Source organism: Aquarana catesbeiana, linkage group LG09 (genome assembly GCF_042186555.1).
Source record: "Aquarana catesbeiana isolate 2022-GZ linkage group LG09, ASM4218655v1, whole genome shotgun sequence".
Classification (NCBI taxonomy): Eukaryota; Metazoa; Chordata; class Amphibia; order Anura; family Ranidae; genus Aquarana; species Aquarana catesbeiana.
In genome coordinates, this window is record NC_133332.1 from 249718958 (window position 1) to 249732582 (window position 13625).

The 13625-nt window shown below is 44.4% G+C and overlaps 1 protein-coding gene across 1 annotated transcript in view; it reads left to right on the plus strand.

The window, feature by feature from the left end:
* Positions 1 to 7649: 7649 nt before the first annotated feature.
* The window catches only part of BGN (biglycan), a 120250-nt gene continuing 114274 nt past the window's right edge, over positions 7650 to 13625 (plus strand). The window contains exon 1 of the mRNA XM_073600152.1: positions 7650 to 8002. The gene's annotated coding sequence lies outside the window, so the exon portion shown is untranslated. The remainder of the gene's footprint in view (positions 8003 to 13625) is intronic.

The window sequence follows — 13625 nt, forward strand, 5'->3', positions numbered from 1 at the left end:
AATTCCGTGTGGCTTTGCAATTACAAGACTTAGATAGCATGGTGGTTCTGAGAGACTCAGTTGATTTACTAAAACTAATAGAGTGCAACATCTAGTGCAGCTGTGCATGGTAGTCAGGCATGTACTGGCCATCGGGACTACTGGGAGTTTCCTGGTAGGCCGATGGCTCAGTGGGGTGGTTTCAGTGACAGTGGAGGTAGAGCGGGTGGGGACTCCCAAATCCTGTCCACCAATAGGCTAATCTCCCGCTATGCAACTGTTTAGAAAAAACTTCTCCAGGCTCCCCACTTTCAGTTTTGGGCGGATTAATCTGCAGCAGTGCACTACACAATTGAAAGCCGGCATGTGCTATATCTGTACACTGGAGCCAGCCGGGAGCGCTGCTGCGGATTAATCTGCCTAAAGCCAAAAGTGATGAAATAGTCCGCTTTCTGTCCCCAGGCCCCCAATGAACACAGGAAAGACCCGGAGAAGTTTTATTCCTAAACCGCTACACAGCGGGAGTCAGGAGATTAGCTGATTGGTGTAGAGGATTTGGGAGTCCCCGCCCAATCACCTCGCCCCCCCCCCCCCCCCAGTTTCCTCCAAAATGGGCACTGGTGTGGCTGTGCTCATGGGCACTGGTGTGGCTGTGCTCATGGGCACTGGTGTGGCTGCATTAATGGGCACTGGTGTGGCTGCATTAATGGGCACTGGTGTGGCTGCACTGATAAGCACTGATCAGGCTGCATTAATGGGCACTGGTGAGGCTGCATTAATGGGCACTGGTGTGGCTATGCCCTGTCCTATGCCCAATAGTGGAATATTTTTACTTATGTTTTTTTGTGCAATTGCGTATAGTTTATATACTGTTTTTGTGCGTGCCTGCAATATTAAAGTGGGCCCATTTGGATGAAGTCCAGGGCCAAATTTTTGTCCCAGTCCAGCCTTGATAGTAGCCAATCAGCTTCTAACTTCAGCTTGTTCAATTAAGCTTTGTCAAAAGTTGCATGGTGTCGCTATTAAATGTCCAGCAGTTTCCAGTGCTGATTGCTGAACAGCCAGAGAGTTGACAGATGTCAAAAAAGTTCTATGCATTTATCAATGTACATGTGTTATATGGTCAGAGTAAATCTAGGGTAAACTTCCACTTTGAGGATACATTCCCATGGTAAACCTTCCTACCACAAAATAAAGTGCAGGCCTGAAATGATATGCACAGCATTAAGTGTAAGGCCTACATGACTGGTTTTGCAGCGCAGGCTGTAGTTAGGCAGATTAAATGCAATGTTTCAAATGGCAGTAGGCTTTAGCTATTGGATGAGAGCAAGGCGTGGTAGGGTGGAGCATTATGGGTCAGGGTGGGGCCAACGGTGGTCTAGGCAGTGAGGGGGAGTTACCAGAGTCAGTTGGAGCCAGGCAGAGCAAATTACCTTTTCGGTTCCAAGTAGGTGTTAGACAGGGACTTACCATGACGGACATTGAGGGACTGTTTCTCAACTGTGGGCAGCTGCAATGGCTAACGGGTCTCAGTGGCTCAGGTCGCAGATGGCAGGTATGCTGCAGGGGTTGGGGCAGGTTCTTGCTTCACCTGCCCCCCGGCCAACATGGGCTAGTAGGTCTCATCCTCCTGAGCCCCGAAATGACCCCTGAGGTTGCCCCCGCACTAGGAGCCCCAAAAATTGGGACCCTTCAGCTCCAAAGGCCAAGAGGCAGCCTCCCTCTCATGCCTCTCAACCCTGGAGGGAGTTACCAGTCACCTAATTTCCACAGCTCCAATCCTGATGATGCACAGGACCAGGCGGCCGGCTCCCGGGGGCCTCCCCCTCCTGCCAGTGCGGCCCGTAGTGGGAGAGAAGTGTCCACAGATGCTGGCCTGTCCCCTGGCGTGGCTGGGACCCCATTTGACAGAAGATGAGGTTCCAGGCGCCAGGTCTCCGTGTCACCGCCCCCCTATGCCGGAGCTGAGAGCAGCATCTGCCACCAGCTATCCTAGGCAGAGTTTCCAGTGTGGGAGGAAGGAGGCGACATGACGTGCGGGCCATGGCATGGCCTCTGACGTTATCAGCGGGCGCCCGGGTCGGGCTGGCTCAGTTAACCTTTCCCTGGGTGCCACGGTGTGTGAGGAAGAGGACCACTTGGAAGGGGAAATCACAGCATCGGATTCTGAACAGGGGATCCCGGGGGAGGAGGACGCTGTGCATGACCCGAGGGCTCGGCTGGAAGCAGGAGACACGGCTGTGTAGCATCAAGCACCGGGACAGGCTGGTAAGTCTGTCAGTGTTTCTGTGCCTTTGCCTGTTGTCCCTTCTCCTGTGTATGTAATGCACGTCGAGATATTTGCACTTCTGCCACTGGAAAAGTTTCATTTAGGCAAGGTTAAGCCGGTGAAAGTAAAAAGGAGAAGGAAGGAAAGTGGCGATAGCGCTTGATTCCCAGGACATTTGGGAATTGGTTCCAGGCGTTCACTATTTTGGCCAGCGTGCTCGGAGAGAAGGCGCCGGAGTGCTGTTCTGCTCTGTTCTGCTATCTGGACTCTATTAGTGAGGCCCAGAGAGTATACGGGGGGTAGCCTGGTTACACTACGACGAACGGTATCCACAGCAGAAGGAAGTTAGGCCCTCCCTGAGGTGGGACCACAAGGATATTTGCTTGTTGATGAAGCTGATGACCCAGGCGATGACCGTTCCACAACCCTTTCAGGGGGGGTCGGGTTGCTAATGCCTCAACACCATCGGCCGCAAACCGAAAGGGGTACTGCTGGCGGTTCAATGATGGAACTTGCAGATTCGGGGGATCTTGCCGGTATCGTCATGAATGCTCCAGATGCGGAGGTTCACATGCGTTGTCCAAGTGCTTTAAGCAGGGTAAAGGGAAGTCGACCAACGTTGGAAAGAGGGAGAACTCCGGTGAGGGTGGAAAAAATGGTGCCCTTTCTCAGAAGGTATCTGGATAGGGCCGCTGGGCAGTTTTTGTTTCAGGGGTTCACAGAGTGTTTTACTATTCCTTGTACATTGTTCACTGTTCCTCCGATGGGGGACAACTTTACGCTCAGCAAACTTGCACTCGAAGGTGGTTTAGTTAAAACTGGCCAAGGAGGTGTCCATGGGTAGGATGGCGGGCCCATTTTCTTTCTTATTCACCATCTGTCGCACCCCCGGGGCAGGTCAGTCAATGACGCTATTGACCCCCAGTTGTGCGCGGTGTCTTATGCGTCTTTCGACTATGCTATAAAATGGGTGCGTAAGTTCGGGCAAGGTGCGTTGTTGGCTAAAAGTCAGCTTTCCAATTGCTGCCTGTCCACCCACAGAGTTTTTGGCTGTTGGGCTGCATTTGGGAAGGGCAGTATTTTGTGGACCAATGTTTGCCCATGGGTTGCACTATTTCCTGTTCCTTCTTCAAAACTTTCAGTTCCTTTCTGGAATTGCTGGTGCGAGATTTGTCAGGTTTACAGTCGGTTATCCATTATTTGAATGACTTTTTGGTGATCGGTCCTCCGGGGATGCAGACTTGCCAGATCTTGTTGGCCATGTTACAGCATGTGTTTGAGGTTTTTGGGGTGCCCTTGGCGCCTGAAAAAAGCAGAAGGTCCGGTTGAGGAACTGAAGTTTCTGGGTATCATCATTGATAAGATTAGGATGGAATGCAGGCTACCTGTCGAAAAGCTGGAGGATCTTCGGTGCTGGGCAAACTCAACTTTGCCTGCCACATCATGCCTATGGGGCGGGTTTTTTGCCGGCGGCTGGCGGCTGCCACTGCGGGGGCAAAATCCCTGCATCATTATGTGCGATTACTCAAGGCTCATCGGGAAGATCTTCGCATCTGGGAAACGTTCCTTGACCAGTACAATGGGCGGTCCTTGTGGATGGAAGAAGTGGTGTCCAACTTTGACTTGGACCTCTACACGGATGCGGTGGGCTGGGCTGGGTACGCAGCCTATTTTGGGGGGCGATGGAGCGTGGGGAGGTGGCCGGAGTCCTGGAATAATTCAGATTTCATCCGCAACCTGGTACTGTTGGAATTATTCCCGATAGTGTTGGCAGTTGAAATTTGGGGCCAGGAATTCCGGAACAAATGTGTGCGGTTCCACTGTGATAATTTGAGGGTTGTACAGGCCATTAACACTGTTAATGCTTCTTCTCCGCCAGTTGTGTGTTTTGGTTTTACGTTGTCTGAGTTTAAATGCTTTTGTATATGCCGTCCATTTGCCTGGGGTAAATAACACAGTGGCTGATGCCCTTTCTCGTCTGTAGTGGAAAAAATTCCACCAGTTGGCACCGGAGGCGGAGCAGCTTGGAATTCCATGACCTGATCACTTGTGGGACGTCGCCTTTCCACCGTAGCTGGCTTGATTCGGCAGTCGGTCTGTTCTGCTACTTGGACAGTTTATGAAAGAGTCTGGGGTGAATGGCACAGATTGGTGAGTTCGGTGGGTGGTTGCTTTCAGGAAGAAGATAGTTTGCATGTACTACTGTATTACATTGGTAAGAACTTTGAGGAAGGAGTATCGATCTCCTCACTGAATCGAAAGCGGTCTGGTTTGGCATTTCTTTTCCGGCTCTCGGGGGTGGCAGATGTCACAAATTCTTTTTTGGTGAAAAAAGCTTTGCGAGGTTACAGGAAGGGTAGGCAGGTGCCTGATTCCAGCCGTCCCGTTTCTTTTGAGATGCTTGGTTTGTGTTTGGAACAGTTGCCTAATGTTTGCTGAAATTCTGAAGCGGTTCTCTTTAGGACTGCTTTCGTTTTGACTTTTTTTGCGGCTCTTCGGGTGGGGGAACTAGTTAGTCCTTCTACCCGTGTTGGGGGTGGTTTGGGTATTTCAGATGTCACGGTTCAGGGGGACAGGGTGTCTTTGTTCATTCAGAAATAAAAGACTGATCAGCTGGGCCGTCGGGCTAGTGTAGTGCTCGGGAGGGTCCCCAATTCTTCTTCCTGCCCGGTCACAGCTGTGCTCACTTGATTAAGAGTCACGGCAGCTGGTCCCGGGCCTTTTTTGATGCACGCTGACGGGTCGGTGTTGTCCCGTTTCCAGTTTATTTTGGTTTTTAGAAAATGCTTCCTGTCTGTTGGTTTTTAATCCATCAGCTTATGCTTCACAATCCGATGCAGGATCTGGTCACCCAAACCCCATGGCAACCAGATGGGTTTTGGGTGACCAGTTCCTGCAGCGGATTGGTCACTGGGAATCACGACGTTTTAGTTTATTTGTTCGTCCTCATCTCCTGTAACTTGTATGTTGTCATTGTATTGTATGTATTGTATGTAGTGGTCATGAGCAGTTCTTTGTTTGTCTTTGTCTGTTTATGCTTTTCATGGCACTGTTATTCCTTATTCTTGTATTTTCTGTTTTTCAGACAGACTGTTTGGTGTGGATTCTCGGCCACTCATGTTTTTTGGGGTGCAAAAAGGGCTTCAGTTAGCCTGGAAGGGAGGCAATTGGGCTTACCACGGATCGAGGCCAGTGTTAGGTGGATCGGAGTTCTGGGCATGCTGTGGTCCTGGGTATTGCCTGAAGTGCATCGGTATGCCGGGTTGGATAGATCCCTGGACATCTTGTTAGTGCACGCTGGAGGCAATGATCTTGGGATCCGGGCTACTCAAGAGTTGATTCACATAAAATTTGATTTCTTGAGACTAAGATCCTTTTTCCTGGATGCTGTTTTAGTATGGTCCGACATTGTGGGTAGAGCCTCTTGGCGTCTGGCTCACTCTGAGGACAAACTTAATAAGGCCAGAATTAAACTAAACAAGGAGGCGGCACGGTTCTTTGTTATAAACAGAGGCCTTGCTGTACGTCATGCTGAGTTGGAGGGTGACAACTCTATTTGCGGGGGGACGGAGTGCACCTGAACGCTGTCGGCATTGACATGTGGTTCTTGGGCCTGCAGGACGGCATTCAGAGGGCTTTTCGTTTGTGGTGGGACACCCAAGTGTGAGGTTTCACACTTGGGCATCTATGGCAGGGGTCTCAGGGTTTTGAAGGTGGGCATGGTCAAAAATTTTTGTGGAGAATGATGGGAGGAGCTCATCTTTGGTATGGGTACCTTCCTGAATAAGTGACGTCAGTAAGGCGAGAACAGTATTAGGGCTGTATCAAATGGTAATGTGTTAAGTAATTGTCCCTGAGTCGGTGTATTTGCGGCTGGGGGCTGTGGTATGGAACTGGTGCTTGATACAGCAGATTTGGTAGACCATTCTTGCCTCCAAAATACCTGCTATAGTAGAGTCACTCAGTGTTGATTAATAAGATGCATGGTTTATGGTTTCTTTGTTAATAAAAGGCTGCTATGGCCATTTAAACCCATTCAAAGAGTAGTGTTTCATTCATATAAGGTTGGTAAGGTATTAGTTAAGTGTGGCCATGGCAGCCGGTAAGTCTGCAATACAACAGTCAAGTACAGGCTTGGAATGATATGCACAGCATTAGGTGTAAAGCCTACATGACTGGGTTTGCAGCGCAGGGCTGTGGTTAAAGTTTCAAATAGCAGCAGGCTTTAGCTATTGGATGAGAGCAAGGTGTGGTAGGGTGGAGCAGTATGGGTCAGGGTGGGGCCAATGGTGGTCTAGGTAGTGAGGGGGAGTTACCAGGGTCAGTTGGAGCCAGGCAGAGCAAGTGACCTTTTCCCTCCCTCCCTCCTTTAAGGTTTAAGTTTGCGTTTTTACCTTTGCTTTTCTGGTTACCTTCCCTAATTAAAATTGATAATGGGTGGCGAATTGTATTTGCGATGTTATTTTGTAAGGGGGGTTCATATGGTGTCATAGCAGTGGGCAGGGGTCTCAGGGTTTTGAAGGTGGGCATGGTCAAAAATCTTTGTGGAGAATGATGGGAGGGGCTTATCTTTGGTATGAGTACCTTCCCGAATAAGTGACGTCAGTAAGGCGAGAACGGTATTGGAGCTGTATCAGGTGGTAATGTGTTAAATTATTGTCCCTGAGTCGGTGTATTTGCGGCTGGGGGCTGTGGTATGGAGCTGGTGCTTGATAAAGTAGATTCGGTAGACCATGCTCGCCTCCAAAATACCAGCTATAGTAGAGTCGGTCAGTGTTGATTAACAAGATGCATTGTTTATGGTTTCTTTGTTAATAAAAGGCTGCTATGGCCATTTAAACCCATTCACAGAGTCGTGTTTTATTCATATAAGGTTGGTAAGGTATTAGTTAAGTGTGGCCACGGCAGCCGGTAAGTCTGCAATACAACAGTCTTGTATTTTTTCTGATATCTGTAAAGTTAGCTAAATGCAATCCAAGGTAAGTAAGACTTCTGGATGAAATATCTGATATGATATGACTCCAAAAGGGGATTGTCTTTGCTAAACAAAACCATGTCATTGGTAAAAAAAAAAATAAAACGTGCTCTAGGAGATTGAAGCCAGGATGTACATCCCAAAATGTGCACTCCATACCATCACTGTGCCGACAAACAGACTCTAAAAGCCACAAACAGACCCTCTTCTGTGGACACGAAAACAGACTGCCACTTGCTATAATCAAAGCGCATCATATACGGAAACTTTTTTTTTTGGATATAACCTGAGGATATTTTGCAGAAAAAAAATAAAATAAAACGTTTGGAAAAACAGACAGATGCTGATGGTTTTTTTTTTTTTTTTTATCTTTATTTGGCAGGTGTGGTGATAGAAGCCACATGTCAACGATATCCAAAGTCATTAACATGCATTATATTTTGAGAAGGGAGGAGGAGGAGGTAAGAGCTGAGCTTCGAGTGCTTTGCCTGTCTGCAAGGAAATTACATCTTTAAACCTCACACACAAAACCCTGGAGCAGACACTGCTGAGTCCAGTCACTCAGACTAAGGGGGGCAGTAGGGTGGATGCAGCCTCCTCCTCCTCAAACACAAGAATTGCAAGTCAAGAGGGAAGAGGATTGTGAAACAATAAACTTTTTCTGCAGAAGGGGACAGTAACTTTTGGAACCATTAAAACAAAAATAAAAAGACATATACATTCAAAGTGATCGTCTGGGAGGAAATCATTATTTGAACCCACAAGGAAGAATAAAAAAGGTAAACTTTTTTTTCTTTATATTTATTTTTTAGATTTTAGTCCAGCAATAGCAAACAAAAGCTTGTGTTACTTGAGTACCATGTCATAGCCTATAGTTTTGCAAATTGGGAGAGAACAGTTCTCAGCAGATGCTAAAAAATGGTCATAGGTAGGAAGAACCTTTTTTTAGTGTTTTTTAGTGTAAAAAAGATAAGAAATGTGGCTATTGGGAACTTTTTGTCTGTTTTTTTTTTTTTTTTTTTTTAATCAAAGTGAAGACCTTGTCAACTGATGCTCATTCTCAGGTGCAAGTTAACTCTTATACTTGTTAAGAGTTGACTCTTATACTTGTAAGTGTTTTCTGAATTTTTTACTTGACTATCAAACTTAGTTTACCAGTATGAAGAACAAAGCTCAAGTGCCGTAACCTGAATGGACCAGATTTCAAATGACCCAAAGTCAGATCAGTGAAAGATGAATTCTGATTGGTTCCGATCAGTTGATACATCTTGTGATTTGACGTATTGAATTTGATTTTGGACAATCTGGATCACAAGTTATTACTTCTGTGCTCAAGACCTGTGCTTAAGTCTGTTCTAATAACTTAGTGTATTGATGAAATAATAACAATAGTAACAGTGAATAAAAGAAAAGAAAAGCAGCAATAATCAGTATCAGCTGAGAAAGAATTTTCTTTCCAAATTTAGGTATAAAATCCATTGACTTATTGAAATTTGATTTTGGACAGTCTTGAACACAGGTCACAATTATTGATCTGTGCTCAAGTCTGTTATAATAATTAAGTAGTATAATATATGGATGAAGAAGTAACGAATAAAGAAAAGCAACAAAGCAACATTAATCAGTAGAATATCAGTTGAGAAAGAAACTTCTTTCCAAATTCAGGTGTAAAATTCATTGACTTATTGATTTTGGACAGTCTTGAACACGGGTCATAATTAATGACCTGTGCTCAAGTCTGTTCTAAAAATTAAGTAATTAAGAAATAATTAAGAAAGGCAGAAATAATCAGTAGAGTATCAGTTGACAAAGAATTGTCTTTCCAAATTCAGTTCTAAAATTAATTGACATATTGATTTTGATTTTGGAGAGTCTCTTGACCGGGGGTCATAAATTCATAACCTGTGCTCAAGTCTGTTATATGATTTGTATGGGTGATGAAGTAACTACAAATACAGGAAAGCAGTAGAGTATCAATAAAAAAAAGAATTTTCTTTCTGAATTCACATGTAAAATATTAAAAAAGCAAAGCACTCACAAAGGGAATTGAGTTGGAGGGATCATCTACAGCTTCTATGCTTGCATGAGTTCATCCTATAAGTAGTTTATTGCTTTTCGTTTATTGAAGTACAATAACCATATCTTCATTCTCATTTCGGAACGTTGGCTTGGTACACAACAATACAATCAAGTGTTATTAATTTGCTCCCTTCTTTTGTGTTGCAATCACCTAAAGTAAAGATCTGCCCGTCAAGAGCCAATTGAAAATTTTAATTTTGAAATTTTAACTTGCTATCGTTTTTGCATTTAAAGGATGATGATATATTAATGATGATGGCAGCTTAGTTAATAGATTTGATAAAGAATTAAAAGTGTGTAGATTACAGTTGTCTACTATTTGCATGCATCATGGATGATGGGGTTATTTCTGGTGGTGGCAGGCTGACAGTTCGGTTGAATGGACTTGCAGAGATAGTTTCAGGAACATGATGAAAGCATGAATGAGACTGCAGTGAGAGCTCAGGACCAGCAAGTAGGGTTTCCAGTTACCGCCTGCAGAGAAGCCACAGGATTGCAGCCCTGACTTGACATACACTCAGCTTTTGTTAGAAGGGTAGAGGCAGCACAAAACCCACATCCCTGGATGGCAGTTGTTAGGGGATTGCAATTTTTGGTATTGTCAGCAGTTCTGTACCATTGGGTGTCAAAGCTTATCAACCTAGACATGCTTGGCAAAGAGCTGATGCTGGCTTTTTGCATGGTCATTTTCTGCCCTGCTATATGAATGCTCATTTATGAAAATGGGTACCTATGCAGAGTCGTTACCATTGCAACTCTAGCATCATATTTCAAATAAAACAAACTCAGATTCCTACGAGTAAACATTCAGGTTTTCTTTTTTTAAACTATACTCAGAATGAGTTGAGCAATGCTACTTTCCTTCTATAGGAAACGATTCTAAAAATGGGCAGCCAATAGAACAATGAAAGATCATTTTTAGACTCTTCTGATAATACAATCAATTTTTTTTTGGTTTCTAGGATTATCGTATATCTGTTTCCTTTGTTCTCCCTTAAACAAGCTTCTCTTTATGTCTCTCTGTCTTTAATCAAACAAATTAAAAACTAATGCTAATTATTTAAATCCAGTCATGGTCCTTGTAAGTCATTTTATATGGTCATGAACCTCCATGATGAAAACTGGGTAGGTTCCTTGGGCTATTGTTAAGAGTGTTGGTTTCAATATAGTCTTATTTTCTTATGCCATTAATTTCTGTTAAATATGTATTTGTTCACTGAATAATTATTTTACTATAGACATGTTGTGTAATGGTAGGGTTGGAAAGAGGGGATGAATTTAAAGGTGCACAATGTTAAAGTGTCTACAACAAAGTCTCTTTGTGGAACCCTAGGGCTCCTCCAGAGGTTGCTAGGGGTACCTTGAACAATTTCAGCTTCTTAGATACACAATATTATCAAAAGTATTGGGACGCCTGCCTTTACACGCACATGAACTTAATGGCATCCCAGTCTTAGTCCGTAGGGTTTAATATTGAGTTGGCCCACCCTTTGCAGCTATAACAGCTTCAACTCTTTTAGGAAGGCTGTCTACAAGGTTTAGGAGTGTGTCTATGGGATTGTTTAACCATTCTTCCAGAAGCGCATTTGTGAGGTCAGGCACTGATGTTGGGCGAGAAGGTCTTTACTCTAATTCATCCCAATGGTGTTCTATCAGGTTGAGGTCAGGACTGTGTGCAGGCCAGTCATGTTCCTCCACACCAAACTTGCTCATCCATGTCTTTATGGACCTTGTTTGTGCACTGGTGCGCAGTCATTTTGGAACAGGAAGGGGTAATCCCTAAACTCTTCCCACAAAGTTGGGAGCATGAAATTGTACAAAATGTCTTGGTATGCTGACGCCTTAGGAGTTCCCTTCACTGGAAATAAGGGGCCAAGCCCAACCCCTGAAAAACGACCCCACACCATAATCCCCCCTCCACCAAATGATTTGGACCAGTGCACAAAGTAAGGTCCATAAAGACATGGATGAGCAAGTTTGGGGTGGAGGAACTTGACTGGCATGTACAGAGTCGTGACCTCAACCCAATAGAACACTTTTAGGATGAATTAGAGTGGAGACTGCGAGCCAGGCCTTCTCGTCCACATCAGTGCCTGACCTCACAAATGCGCTTCTGGAAGAATGGTCAAACATTCCTATAGACACACTCCTAAACCTTTGTGGACAACCTTCCCAGAAGAGTTGAAGCTGTTATAGCTGCAAAGGGTGGGCTATCTCAATATTGAACCCTATGGACTAAAATTGGGATGCCACTGAAGTTCATGTGCATGTAAAGGCAGGTGTCCCAATACATTTGGAAATATAGTGCAAGTAACTGTTGACACCAATGATCTTTTTAGTTATCTGTAAGGAGAGCATGCTTTCAGAAGACTACAAGCGAAAGGAGCATTGTTCACAGTGACCAACGGGCTAATGTACCATGAGTTATATATATAGTAATTATTAGTAGGGGTTCCCTGAGACTAGCAAGTTACTTTAAGGGTTCCTCCATGGTAAAAAGGTTGAGAAAGGCTGGTCTACAGGCTTATTATAATGGCAAAATTGTGCGATAGCCTAACTCAACTGGTTCGAGTTTACCTTTTAGTTTAATAGAGCCAACAATGAAAGGTGATGCGAGTCGTGTTGCTATGGGTTACAGCATTTTGACTATGGAGCTCTGCAAGACCATCACAACCAAAATGAAAAACTAAAACAAGAGTGGACCTTTTGTTCATAACAGTCGGCTGTGATTTACCTTTTATTCTCAAGCCTGTACTGTACAAATGGCACAAGATACTGTCTGGCTGGTATGGGCAAAATATAATGTTTCACTCCAGTTTTATAAATAGATGTCTAGAAGAACATCAACATATGATAGAAGGTAGTTTTATTATTACACTCATCACTTTGTTACCCTACCGGCAATAGTATTTATTTTACGTTAATATAAAGTAAGCTGTAGGTGAAAGATTCTAGTGAAACTAGTGGACCCAACAAACCCACCTGGCATCAGTTACTGTGACATACTACGTACCGTAAATGCAAATTGGTGAAACTTGAAAAAAGTGAGGAAATCTATGGAAACAATGACTCATTTTTATACAAAATAATAATCCAAGATAAAATAAATATCAGTCAAGAGCAGTAGAAGAGCATTTGGGTGCTGTCATAGCTTTCATATGTACAGCGTCCAGGAAAAAGGAAAAACTTTCATCATAACTACTACATATCTTGAAATGTACATTAACATTCCAAGGCACGAACCCTGCCAGAAAAATGTATACGTATGAAAAGTACTTTTTTCAAAGTCAGGCAAATCTCTAGAGCAGTGGTACCCAAAGTGCGTCCCTTTGCTTGCCTCTACCAGACCCTTTTTCTCCCACTGATACCATTCACGGAACACTATTCCTCTCAATGACACCAACGATTGGATACTATTCCTCCTACTGATACTAATGATGGGGCACTATTCCTCCCACTCAAACCATTGATGGGCACAATTCCTATCAGTGACACCAAGGATGGGGCCCTATTCCTCTCACTGATGCCAAGGATGGGACACTATTCCTCCCACTAAGGACAATGATGAGGCACTGTGCCTCCCACTAATAACAAATGATCGGGCACTATTTTTTTCCACTGACACCAAGGATAGGGCACGATTCTTCCCATTGAGCCCAAGAATGGGGCACTATTTCTTCCACTGACACCAATAATGGGGCACAATTTCTCCCACTGACACCAATGATGAGGCACGATTCCTCCCACTGACACCAATAATGGGGTACTATTTCTCCCACTGACACCAATAATGAGGCATTATTTCTTCTCCCACTTTTTTTACTCCTACTGACCACCTACTCTGCTGCATTTTTTACTCCCACTTTCCACCAAGCCTGGGCATTTGTGCTCCGACTGACCACCAAGCCTGAGGCATTGTTTATTCTCACTGACCAGTGATGCAGGTACATGTTCTACTCCCACTGGTCACAGTTCCCTCCCTAAGTCTGAAGGACAGTAAAGTTTCCCTTTCTTCAGAAAGACTGGGGACCTACACTAGAAGTTATTGATCTCAAAGACCTTGTAACCTAGTGGCACCATTACACCACGACTAAATTTTATCTGTAAACACCAACAGAAAAGCAATACGCTGGGAGGTCTGTGTAATCAAACCCACCCTCCTATGAGTAGTGAGTAAGTGTCTAACACCCCATTTCAAAGCACAGCTTTAACCACAGCTCAAAGGACTGCCAGTAACCACCAAAACAAAGCAATCAATTATGCCACTTGTTTAGTCTGTTGTACATTTGGAGAAGGACCTTCCAATGCGTAACGTTTTTTATG